The 13413-nt window shown below is 42.0% G+C and overlaps 1 long non-coding RNA gene across 1 annotated transcript in view; it reads left to right on the top strand.

Moving 5' to 3' along the window:
* The first annotated feature begins 5310 nt into the window (after positions 1-5310).
* The window catches only part of LOC139754660 (uncharacterized), a 216704-nt gene continuing 208601 nt past the window's right edge, over positions 5311-13413 (top strand). Inside the window, exon 1 of the long non-coding RNA XR_011713919.1 lies at positions 5311-5496. This is a non-coding gene — a long non-coding RNA (uncharacterized lncRNA). The remainder of the gene's footprint in view (positions 5497-13413) is intronic.

Below are 13413 nucleotides of genomic sequence, written 5' to 3'. Positions count from 1 at the left end.
TTGTTTTGGCCCATGCGACCGGAGCAACGACCCTCACCTCCCTCAATCCCTTCCTAATCAGGAAGGTCATTGATGGATGGTCTGGGCCTGTTGAAACGGTAAGGAAACTGGCTAGTGGTGACTTGTTGGTTAAAGTTAAATCGACGAATCAGGTGGCGGAACTGCTAAAGTTGACCAAGTTCCATACTCATGATGTTGTGGTCTCTATACCCGTTTCCATGAATTCATGCAGGGGAATCATCTCCTGCACTGATGTCATGGATATGTCAGAGGACGACATTGTGAAGGAACTGGCAAACGAGGACGTTATCGCTGCCAGGTTCATCACTAAATTTATCAATGGCGAACGACGTAGAGCTCCCCTGATAAATCAAACATTCGGAAAATCTCATCTACCGGATAATATCTCGATTGGTTAATGCGTTGTCATGTTCGTCCATGTATTCCGAATCCCCTACTTTGTTTTAAATGCCAGAAATTTGGTCACCCTTTAAAGTCTTGCACTCTTTCTGCAAGATGCGGGAAGTGTACTGAGGAGGGTCATACTACGGAGGATTGTACGAGTAACAGGATGTTGTGTGTTAACTGTAATGGCAACCACCCAAGCTCGGACAGGGCCTGTCCCGGTTCCAGTTTGAGAAAGAAGTGTGCACAGTTAAGACGCAAAACAACATCTCCTATGGCGAGGCTAGGAGGGGGGTTAAGGAGTCTCATGAGTCTCCTAATCCTAATGAATCCTACACGTCGGCTCTGAAATGTAAGCCGGTTATGCGAACAATCTCGACGCAGACTCCTTGTGACACGCCGACCACCAGTGCCAAGAACCCAGCTCCACCAAACCCTATACCTAATTCTCCAACCAAAGCCCACAAAAAAATCCTAGGCCAACACCACATCCTCTTCCCACCATAAAGATAAGAAAGAGAACAAAACTAACGTATCTTTAAACTTGACTAAACTCGAGAAAACTACGTCGCACGTCATCGTGCCAGTACCTACACCAAAGAGGGCTGTGATTCACAGGTCCTCTTCGTTGGAGGACATAGAATTGATGGAAACCAGAACATCCACTTCCAGGGACCGATCATGTTCTCCTGGGGACTCGCCCAAGTCCCGACATAAACGAGCTAAGAATACTGGTCTGTTAAATAACTCTTAAACTAACACGTTCAACATCATCCAGTGGAACTGTAGAGGCCTTAGGCATAAGCAAGCACAACTACAACTGTTGCTTGCACTGTATAGGCCAGCCGTGGTATGTTTACAGGAGACCCTTCTAAACGGCACAGTCGAAGACTGTTCCGTTTTAGGTAGCTATCACTCGTATAGAAGAGACGAGAATCGTGGGGTAGCTATCTATGTACACTAAAGTTCACCTCACACAGGAGTGACTTTAAATTCTACTCTAGACGCTGTCGCATGTAGAGTGAAATTTGATAACACATACCTGGCCATCTGTTCAATATATTGTTCCGGTTCGAATGCACTTGATAATGATGAGTTAAATTTGCTTGTTAATCAATTGCCTCACCGTAAAGTAGTTTTAGGAGACTTCACTGCTCATCATTACCAGTGGGGAAGCATTCGGGCAGACACCAGGGGAGAACAAATGGTTGATTTTATGATAAACGCCAACCTCGCTCTTCTAAACGATCGTAGTGGAACTCTTATAGATGACCGAACTAGCAATATCTCGGCAATTGATTTATCCTTGTCATCGCTGGATATACTTGACATCACCTGGGGTATTTATGACGACTCCCTAGGAAGTGACCATTTCCCGATCTGTCTTTCTTATTCATGCGGCATTATTACCAACCCGTCTCGTCTCCACCTAAATTTAACCACAAGAAAGCAGACTGGGTGTCATTTACAAGACAAGCCGTCCTTGATATATCCGGTGGTGACATTGATGCAAAAGTCCTCCAGGTTACCTCCTCCATACTGAGGGCTGCTGAGAACTCTATACCTAAGGTTTCTACAATTTCCACAAAGCATGGAGTTCCTTGGTGGACACCAGATTGCCGAAACGCACCGCGTGAGCACAATAGGAGATACAGGATGGTCGACAATGAGCCTTCAGATAATAACTATTGTATACAAACGTGCGAGGGTTCAGGCAAGAAGAATTATCAAACAAGCCAAACGAGACTCCTGGCGCGGCTTTGTCTCTACCGTGAACAAGGACACACCAGTAGGTCAGGTCTGATCCACAATTAATAAAATCAAAAGGAAATACAAGCCGCCACTTCCTCCGTAAATCCTCCACTAAGATCATATCATCGACGACCCGGTGGACATGGCCAACACACTCGCCAGGAGATTCTCAGAAACAAGCAACTCGGCCAAGTAGGACCCGCGCTTCCTATACACCACAAGCGACAGGCCGAGCTGCAGTGACCAGACTTTGCTGCCACAGAAGATACTTTTGATTATAACCAAATATTCGCAATGAAAGAACTGCTTCTTACCCTGAAATCCTGTAAAGGTTCGAGCCCGGAATCCAGCGGGATCACTTACGGGATGATCCAGCACCTTAGTCAGGCTAACCTGACTAAGCTGTTAGCATTGTACAATGAGATTTGGACGTCTCCAACGTTTCCAAACTCATGGCACTTTGCACGTCATTCCCATCCCAAAAGGCTCCGGACACCTTACGAATATAAATTCGTTTCGACCTATTGCGCTCACAAGCTGCATTTGTAAGGTCATGGAGAGAATGGTTAACAGAAGGCTACTTTTTTGTTAAAATCGAAGGGTATATTAAATGATCAACAGTGTGCTTTCCGTCGTAACAGAGGCACATTGAATCATTTAATACACCTAGAACATTCTATCCTAGAGTCATTTAGTATAGTGCGTTTTTTGGTTGCTGTCTTTCTAGATTTAGAAAAAGCTTTTGACATGACATGGCGAAACGGAATTTTAAGCAAACATTATGCTTTTGGTTTAAGAGGTTATTTACCCATATTTATAAGAATTTTTTAAACGATAGAACTTTTACTGTGAAACTTACAGCACTCGATGTCACTTCGGACACATTTGTCCAAGAGAATGGGATGCCGCAAGGCAGCATTTTTAGCCCAACATCATTCAATATTATGATTAATGATACTCTGTCTCCAACTTCCGTCCCGAGAGATCTTAAATACTCGCTTTATGCTGATGATTGTACGCTATGGCACTCTTCGCCTAGTGCACAATTTTCGGCTGAGCGGGTTCAAGCTGCACTTGAGTCCGTTCATCGTTGGGCGCTACAATGGGGATTTAAGTTCTCACCCAACAAAAGTGTCGTGGTTTTGACGCGAAAAATTGATATCCCGAATTTGCTTTTAACATTAGACAACAACCCGATCTCATTTCGAAATTCAGTTAAATTCCTAGGCTTAAATTTTGATAAAAGACTTAATTGGAAGTCATGTTGACTATCTAGTAACAAATTGCAGTAAAAGATTAAACGTTCTTAAATGTCTTTCGGGTTCCTTCTAGGGAGCCAACAGATCTTTACTAATGATTTACAAGTCCCTAATTAGATCTACATTAGACTATGGCTCTCAGGTGTATGCTTCGGCGAGCGAGTATACGCTGAGGAGGTTAGATGTGATATAGAATAAAAGCTTGCGATTTTGTCTTGGAGCCCTAACCTGTACCAGAGTTCCACGATTGGAAGTTGGGACCCATGTACCTCCTATCCGACTAAGATGTGAGATCCTGTCGTGACAATGCGGTATCCTGATGGCCAGGAGGAACAATACAACTGCCTGTCGCCTCATTCTGGAATATTCACAGCTCAACAGAGGCGTCAGGCCCCTGGCCGTCAGAATACACTTCCTCAGTGAGAACTCCGGTATCAAAGTGAATGAAGTGGACTCGCCCGTTAAGAATTCCTTACCCCCCTGGGAGGGTTCAAAGATTAACATAAAGATGAGCTGGCTACCAACCAAAAAAGCACATACATCGGAGAGCGAGGTACAACAGCGTTTTCGTCAGGTCATCATTGATCGCTTACCGTATGCTCACTTCTACAATGATGGCTCCAAGACGGATGTGTATGGTCGATCGAGTGTGCACTCAGATACCGCTTGCCGAACCATACATCTGTATTTTGCGCTGAATTGTTTGCCATTGATCGAGCCATAGACTATATAATCAATTCAAATCACAGTAAAGCCATAATTTTTTCTGATTCTCTTTGTGCTCTTAAAGCAATAGGCTCTTAATATACAGAGTCCTATGAATTACAGGACAATATTGATAAACTAAATTCATGTGAAAAAGATATCTTGATCTAGGTGCCTGGTCTTTGCAATATATACGGCAATGAGCAGGCAGACATCTTGGCTAAGTCGACCTCAGGACTCGAGGAGGTCGTTCCGATCCCTCGGGAGCTGGGATCCTGCCTTTCGTTGGGGAAGAGATCAGTCCATCTTCTGTGGCAGAGGCAGTGGACCAACCTGACCATCAACAAGAAATACAAGCAAGAAGTGGCGGAGTGGCCGACCTCGTACCGCAAGAACAGAAGGGAAGAGGTCGTGCTGGCCCGCCTCAGAATGAACTGTACGTACACCACCCAACTGCAGCCCTACACAACCAAAAGCTTTCCACCCGTATGCCAACACTGCAAACACATCAACAATAGAACATCTACTGCTAAAATGCAGGAGTTATGAACTGTATAGAAGGAAATTTTTAAATTACATCAACAAAAACTTTTCCTTTAACATCATTAATTTACTCGGGGATAACCCAAGTACTATTGACAAACTGATGGTCTTCCTCAGAGAAACAGACGTAATCGGGGATAACCCACGTACTATTGACAAACTGATGGTCTTCTTCAGAGAAACAGACTTAAGATGATGTAAGGTGGTTCGTGGCGGAGTCTGCTTGGTGTGCAGCTCCTCCTACTCGGGGTGGTCACATGGTGGGTGTACATGTCCATTCAATAGGCGGTCGGCTTTGGAAGGATGTGGTCATCCTCGGGGTCATCTGCGCCATGGTGTTGAGTCAGCGGACCTCCGACTATCTATTCTGTGTGCATGTCATGGTGGAAGCCTGTTCCTAACCTGTCCTATCTTTTCGCATTCCTGGGTAAAAATGCAACCGTGGATACTGTGCCGATTGGGTGGTATTTGCCGCCACGTCTGACCAATACCCACAAATCTTTTATTTCCATTACTTATTTTTATTATTATCTTTATTATTATTATATCAGAATTACATATATACTTTTTTAATAGGTATTTAGGAATGATGACCTCAGTCATACATTAAATAGGGTTGCAGGCCTAATGACCTTCCTCATAGGTCGAAGACCGTAAAACCCAACAAACAAGAACGGTTGAACCATGGACTGGATGAAGAGGTCGTCTTGGAGGAAGAATGGATAAATGCTTGCATTCCCGCAACAATAACCTCTGCTGTGCGTTTGGCTAAGACAGAAGCATCACCACATAAGAGACTAATTCACCCAAGGAAAGTCAGAAAAGAAGTTACGTAAGTTAATCCAGTCAACTTTGTTGAGGTGCCAGTATTTACACTTCAAAGGGGCTGCTGGAGAGTGAGGTGCTGTTAGAATAGATACATTCATGAAAGTGTGATCAGATTAACCAATTTGGGGCGAGATTGTGTATTAACAGCAGGATGTACTAGAGGTGAAAATCAAATCCAGAATAATAGGAGAGTGATCAAAGCGGTCAGGAATATGGGTTGGGTGGGAGATAATTTGCTCTAAATAATTGAAAATGGAGAACGTGAGGGATTCAATCCATTCAGTCAATGAATATTAAAGTAAATAATCAACCCAATTGTCAATATGGAAATTAATATGAAATTTTTTTTTTTCACTGGAATTCTAATTCAGCATAAGGAATAACATTCATGATGAGAATTTCATGTAAATCTGAAAAAGTTGAAAATTTCACAAAATCTGTTGTCAAAAACTTACATTTAGGTTAATTAGTAAAGTAAATAGCAAATGAATGTTTAGGCAATTTGTCCGTTTTAATATGGAAAATATTAGGAAACAATTTTCTCACTTGATATTCATATTCAGCATAAGGAATAAGATCTATAAATGAGATTTTCATGTAAATCTGAAGAAGTTGAAAATTTCATGAAAAAATCCCACCCAGATCTCCAGCAGAATGAATTTTTTATTTCTTTTTGAGCATCTTGGGTTCTGTTCAAAATCTTCCCTTAGCTACAATTAAGCATGCTGCATGAGAATCTGTTGTCAAAAACCTACAACTGGGTAAATTTAGTCAAGTAATTTGCTGATAAATATTATGTTAGTTAACCCAACTGTTAATATGAATATATTATGAAATGGAATCTTGTCACTCAAAATTCTTCTTCAGCGTGAGGAATAACATCTATAATGAGAATTTCATGCAAAATCCCTCCAAAATGACAAGCAAAATACATGATTTCTTTTTTTTTTACGTCTTGGATTTCGTTCACAATCTTCCTATTGGTACTATTAAGGATGCTAAATGAGAATCTGTTGTCAAAAACTTAGATTTAGCTTAATTAGTGAAGTAATTAGCTAATGAATGTTATGGAAATTAACCCATGTTGATATGAATGATAATGTAGAATGGAATTTTTTCACTCGAAATTCTTATTCAGCATGAGATTTTCATGCCAATCTGAATTTAAAAAATCACAAGAATCCCACCAAAATGTCAAGCAAAATACCAGGTTTTTTAACATTTCAAGCATCTTTGATTCTGTTAAGAGAATCCCAATAGGTACTATTAGGCATGCTGAATGAGAATTCATTATCAGAAACATACAATTGTGTTAATCATACATGTAAATATGTAATATTAAGCTCATTAACCTATTTGTTGATATGGCAAATAATAGAAAGTGTATTTTTTTTCATTCAAAATTCTAATTCAGCATAAGGAATAACATTTATAATATTAGAGAATTTCAAGCAAATCTAAAGAAGTTAAAAATTTCACCAAACTCCCTGTGAAATGTCAAGCAAAATACCTGAATTTTTTTCAAGATTTCTGAACATCTTGGGTTTTCTTCAAAATCTCCCCTTTAGTACTATTAATCAACGTTAAGGCAGTTTACTCGTGTTAGCATGGAAAATAATAGAAAATGGAATTTTTTTCACTCCAGATTCTTATTCAGCGTACAACAATGTGATTTTTGTGCAAATGAAAAAAAATGTTGAATTTTTCAACAAAATCTCCCACTCATTTGCATTTTTTCCCTGCAAAAATCATCCAAATGCCTCTCTCTTCTCTTTTACTAATAAGCTTACTTCTTCATCCCACCACTCACTATCCTTTCTAATCAACCCACCTCCCACGCTTCTCATGCCACAAGCATCTTTTGCGCAAACCATCACTGCTTCCCAAAATACATCCCATTCCTCCCCCACTCCCCTTACCTCCTTTGTTCTCACCTTTTTCCATTCTGTACTCAGTCTCTCCTGGTACTACCTCACACAGGTCTCCTTCCCAAGCTCACTTACTCTCACCACCCTCTTCACCACAACATTCTCTATTCTTTTCTGAAAACCCATACAAATCTTCACCTTCGCCTCCACAAGATAATGATCAGACATCCCTCCAGTTGCACCTCTCAGCACATTAACATCCAAAAGTCTCTCTTTCGCACGCCTGTCAATTAACACATAATCCAATAACGCTCTCTGGCCATCTCTCCTACTTACATACGTATACTTATGTATATCTCGCTTTTTAAACCAGGTATTCCCAATCACCAGTCCTTTTTCAGCACATAAATCTACAAGCTCTTCACCATTTCCATTTACAACACTGAACACCCCATGTATACCAATTATTCCCTCAACTGCCACATTACTCACCTTTGCATTCAAATCACCCATCAATATAACCCAGTCTTGTGCATCAAAACCACTAACACACTCATTCAGCTGCTCCCATAACACTTGCCTCTCATGATCTTTCTTATGCCCAGGTGCATATGTACCAACAATCACCCATCTCTCTCCATCAACTTTCAGTTTTACCCATATTAATCGAGAATTTACTTTCTTACATTCTATCACATACTCCCACAACTCCTGTTTCAGTAGTGCTACTCCTTCCCTTGCTCTTGTCCTCTCACTAACCCCTGACTTTACTCCCCAGACATTCCCAAACCACTCTTCCCCTTTACCCTTGAGCTTCATTTCACTCAGAGCCAAAACATCCAGGTTCCTTTCCTCAAACATACTACCTATCTCTCCTTTTTTCACATCTTGGTTACATCCACACACATTTAGGCACCCCACTCTGAGCCTGGGGATAGGGGAGAAAGAATACTTCCCACGCATTCCTCATGTGTCGTAGAAGGCGACTAGAGGGGACGGGAGCAGGGGGCCAGAAATCCTCCCCTCCTTGTATTTTAACTTTCTAAAATGGGGAACAGAAGAAGGAGTCACGCAGAGAGTGCTCATCCTCCTCGAAGGCTCAGACTGGGGTGTCTAAATGTGTGTGGATGTAACCAAGATGTGAAAAAAGGAGAGATAGGTAGTATGTTTGAGGAAATTCACCTGGATGTTTTGGCTCTGAGTGAAACGAAGCTCAAGGGTAAAGGGGAAGAGTGGTTTGGGAATGTCTGGGGAGTAAAGTCAGGGGTTAGTGAGAGGACAAGAGCAAGGGAAGGAGTAGCAATACTCCTGAAACAGGAGTTGTGGGAGTATGTGATAGAGTGTAAGAAAGTAAATTCTCAATTAATATGGGTAAAACTGAAAGTTGATGGAGAGAGGTGGGTGATTATTGGTGCATATGCACCTGGGCATGAGAAGAAAGATCAAGAGAGGCAAGTGTTTTGGGAGCAGCTGAATGAGTGTGTTAGTGGTTTTGATGCACGAGACCGGGTCATAGTGATGGGTGATTTGAATGCAAAGGTGAGTAATGTGGCAGTTGAGGGAATAATTGGTATACATGGGGTGTTCAGTGTTGTAAATGGAAATGGTGAAGAGCTTGTAGATTTATGTGCTGAAAAAGGACTGATGATTGGGAATACCTGGTTTAAAAAGCGAGATATACATAAGTATACTTATGTAAGTAGGAGAGATGGCCAGAGAGCGTTATTGGATTACGTGTTAATTGACAGGCGTGCGAAAGAGAGACTTTTGGATGTTAATGTGCTGAGAGGTGCAACTGGAGGGATGTCTGATCATTATCTTGTGGAGGCTAAGGTGAAGATTTGTATGGGTTTTCAGAAAAGAAGAGTGAATGTTGGGGTGAAGAGGGTGGTGAGAGTAAGTGAGCTTGAGAAGGAGACCTGTGTGAGGAAGTACCAGGAGAGACTGAGTACAGAATGGAAAAAGGTGAGAACAATGAAGTAAGGGGAGTGGGGGAGGAATGAGATGTATTTAGGGAATCAGTGATGGATTGCGCAAAAGATGCTTGTGGCATGAGAAGAGTGGGAGGTGGGTTGATTAGAAAGGGTAGTGAGTGGTGGGATGAAGAAGTAAGAGTATTAGTGAAAGAGAAGAGAGAGGCATTTGGACGATTTTTGCAGGGAAAAAATGCAATTGAGTGGGAGATGTATAAAAGAAAGAGACAGGAGGTCAAGAGAAAGGTGCAAGAGGTGAAAAAAAGGGCAAATGAGAGTTGGGGTGAGAGAGTATCATTAAATTTTAGGGAGAATAAAAAGATGTTCTGGAAGGAGGTAAATAAAGTGCGTAAGACAAGGGAGCAAATGGGAACTTCAGTGAAGGGCGCAAATGGGGAGGTGAAAACAAGTAGTGGTGATGTGAGAAGGAGATGGAGTGAGTATTTTGAAGGTTTGTTGAATGTGTTTGATGATAGAGTGGCAGATATAGGGTGTTGGTCGAGGTGGTGTGCAAAGTGAGAGGGTTAGGGAAAATGATTTGGTAAACAGAGAAGAGGTAGTGAAAGCTTTGCGGAAGATGAAAGCCGGCACGGCAGCAGGTTTGGATGGTATTGCAGTGGAATTTATTAAAAAAGGGGGTGACTATTGTTGACTGGTTGGTAAGGTTAATTAATGTATGTATGACTCATGGTGAGGTGCCTGAGGATTGGCGGCATGCGTGCATAGTGCCATTGTACAAAGGCAAAGGGGATAAGAGTGAGTGCTCAAATTACAGAGGTATAAGTTTGTTGAGTATTCCTGGTAAATTATATGGGAGGGTATTGATTGAGAGGGTGAAGGCATGTACAGAGCATCAGATTGGGGAAGAGCAGTGTGGTTTCAGAAGTGGTAGAGGATGTGTGGATCAGGTGTTTGCTTTGAAGAATGTATGTGAGAAATACTTAGAAAAGCAAATGGATTTGTATGTAGCATTTATGGATCTGGAGAAGGCATATGATAGAGTTGATAGAGATGCTCTGTGGAAGGTATTAAGAATATATGGTGTGGGAGGAAAGTTGTCAGAAGCAGTGAAAAGTTTTTATCGAGGATGTAAGGCATGTGTACGTGTAGGAAGAGAGGAAAGTGATTGGTTCTCAGTGAATGTAGGTTTGCGGCAGGGGTGTGTGATGTCTCCATGGTTGTTTAATTTGTTTATGGATGGGGTTGTTAGGGAGGTAAATGCAAGAGTTTTGGAAAGAGGGGCAAGTATGAAGTCTGTTGGGGATGAGAGCTTGGGAAGTGAGTCAGTTGTTGTTCGCTGATGATATAGCACTGGTGGCTGATTCATGTGAGAAACTGCAGAAGCTGGTGACTAAGTTTGGAAAAGTGTGTGGAAGAAGAAAGTTAAGAGTAAATGTGAATAAGAGCAAGGTTATTAGGTACAGTAGGGTTGAGGGTCAAGTCAATTGGGAGGTGAGTTTGAATGGAGAAAAACTGGAGGAAGTGAAGTGTTTTAGATATCTGGGAGTGGATCTGGCAGCGGATGGAACCATGGAAGCGGAAGTGGATCATAGGGTGGGGGAGGGGGCGAAAATCCTGGGGGCCTTGAAGAATGTGTGGAAGTCGAGAACATTATCTCGGAAAGCAAAAATGGGTATGTTTGAAGGAATAGTGGTTCCAACAATGTTGTATGGTTGCGAGGCGTGGGCTATGGATAGAGTTGTGCGCAGGAGGATGGATGTGCTGGAAATGAGATGTTTGAGGACAATGTGTGGTGTGAGGTGGTTTGATCGAGTGAGTAACGTAAGGGTAAGAGAGATGTGTGGAAATAAAAAGAGCGTGGTTGAGAGAGCAGAAGAGGGTGTTTTGAAGTGGTTTGGGCACATGGAGAGGATGAGTGAGGAAAGATTGACCAAGAGGATATATGTGTCGGAGGTGGAGGGAACAAGGAGAAGAGGGAGACCAAATTGGAGGTGGAAAGATGGAGTGAAAAAGATTTTGTGTGATCGGGGCCTGAACATGCAGGAGGGTGAAAGGAGGGCAAGGAATAGAGTGAATTGGAGCGATGTGGTATACTGGGGTTGACGTGCTGTCAGTGGATTGAAGCAAGGCATGTGAAGCGTCTGGGGTAAACCATGGAAAGCTGTGTAGGTATGTATATTTGCGTGTGTGGACGTATGTATATACATGTGTATGGGGGGGGGTTGGGCCATTTCTTTCGTCTGTTTCCTTGTGCTACCTCGCAAACGCGGGAGACAGCGACAAAGTATAATAAAAATAGAATAAATATATATATATATATATATATATATATATATATATATATATATATATATATATATATATATATATATATATATACACACACATATACATACATATATACACACACATACATATATATATATATATGTATGTGTGAAAAAAAGGGCAAATGAGAGTTGGGGTGAGAGACTATCAGTAAATTTTAGGGAGAATAAAAAGATGTTCTGGAAGGAGGTAAATAGGGTGCGTAAGACAAGGGAGCAAATGGGAACTTCAGTGAAGGGCGTAAATGGGGAGTTGATAACAAGTAGCGGTGATGTGAGAAGGAGATGGAATGAGTATTTTGAAGGTTTGTTGAATGTGTCTGATGACAGAGTGGCAGATATAGGGTGTTTTGGTCGAGGTGGTGTGCAAAGTGAGAGGGTTAGGGAAAATGATTTGGTAAACAGAGAAGAGGTAGTAAAAGCTTTGCGGAAGATGAAAGCCGGCAAGGCAGCAGATTTGGATGGTATTGCAGTGCAATTTATTAAAAAAGGGGGTGACTGTATTGTTGACTGGTTGGTAAGGTTATTTAATGTATGTATGACTCATGGTGAGGTCCCTGAGGATTGGCAGAAAGCGTGCATAGTGCCATTGTACAAAGGCAAAGGGGATAAGAGTGAGTGCTCAAATTACAGAGGTATAAGTTTGTTGAGTATTCCTGGTAAATTATATGGGAGGGTATTGATTGAGAGGGTGAAGGCATGTACAGAGCATCAGATTGGGGAAGAGCAGTGCGGTTTCAGAAGTGGTAGAGGATGTGTGGATCAGGTGTTTGCTTTGAAGAATGTATGTGAGAAATACTTAGAAAAGCAAATGGATTTGTATGTAGCATTTATGGATCTGGAGAAGGCATATGATAGAGTTGATAGAGATGCTCTGTGGAAGGTATTAAGAATATATGGTGTGGGAGGCAAGTTGTTAGAAGCAGTGAAAAGTTTTTATCGAGGATGTAAGGCATGTGTACGTGTAGGAAGAGAGGAAAGTGATTGGTTCTCAGTGAATGTAGGTTTGCGGCAGGTGTGTGTGATGTCTCCATGGTTGTTTAAATTGTTTATGGATGGGGTTGTTAGGGAGGTAAATGCAAGAGTCCTGGAAAGAGGGGCAAGTATGAAGTCTGTTGGGGATGAGAGAGCTTGGGAAGTGAGTCAGTTGTTGTTCGCTGATGATACAGCGCTGGTGGCTGATTCATGTGAGAAACTGCAGAAGCTGGTGACTGAGTTTGGTAAAGTGTGTGGAAGAAGAAAGTTAAGAGTAAATGTGAATAAGAGCAAGGTTATTAGGTACAGTAGGGGTGAGGGTCAAGTCAATTGGGAGGTGAGTTTGAATGGAGAAAAACTGGAGGAAGTGAAGTGTTTTAGATATCTGGGAGTGGATCTGTCAGCGGATGGAACCATGGAAGCGGAAGTGGATCATAGGGTGGGGGAGGGGGCGAAAATTTTGGGAGCCTTGAAAAATGTGTGGAAGTCGAGAACATTATCTCGGAAAGCAAAAATGGGTATGTTTGAAGGAATAGTGGTTCCAACAATGTTGTATGGTTGCGAGACGTGGGCTATGGATAGAGATGTGCGCAGGAGGATGGATGTGCTGGAAATGAGATGTTTGAGGAAAATGTGTGGTGTGAGGTGGTTTGATCGAGTAAGTAACGTAAGGGTAAGAGAGATGTGTGGAAATAAAAAGAGCGTGGTTGAGAGAGCAGAAGAGGGTGTTTTGAAATGGTTTGGGCACATGGAGAGAATGAGTGAGGAAAGATTGACCAAGAGGATATATGTGTCGGAGGTGGAGGGAACGAGGAGA

The sequence above is a fragment of the Panulirus ornatus genome, chromosome 17 (assembly GCF_036320965.1).
Source record: "Panulirus ornatus isolate Po-2019 chromosome 17, ASM3632096v1, whole genome shotgun sequence".
Classification (NCBI taxonomy): Eukaryota; Metazoa; Arthropoda; class Malacostraca; order Decapoda; family Palinuridae; genus Panulirus; species Panulirus ornatus.
This window is presented reverse-complemented; position numbering and strand designations above follow the sequence as displayed.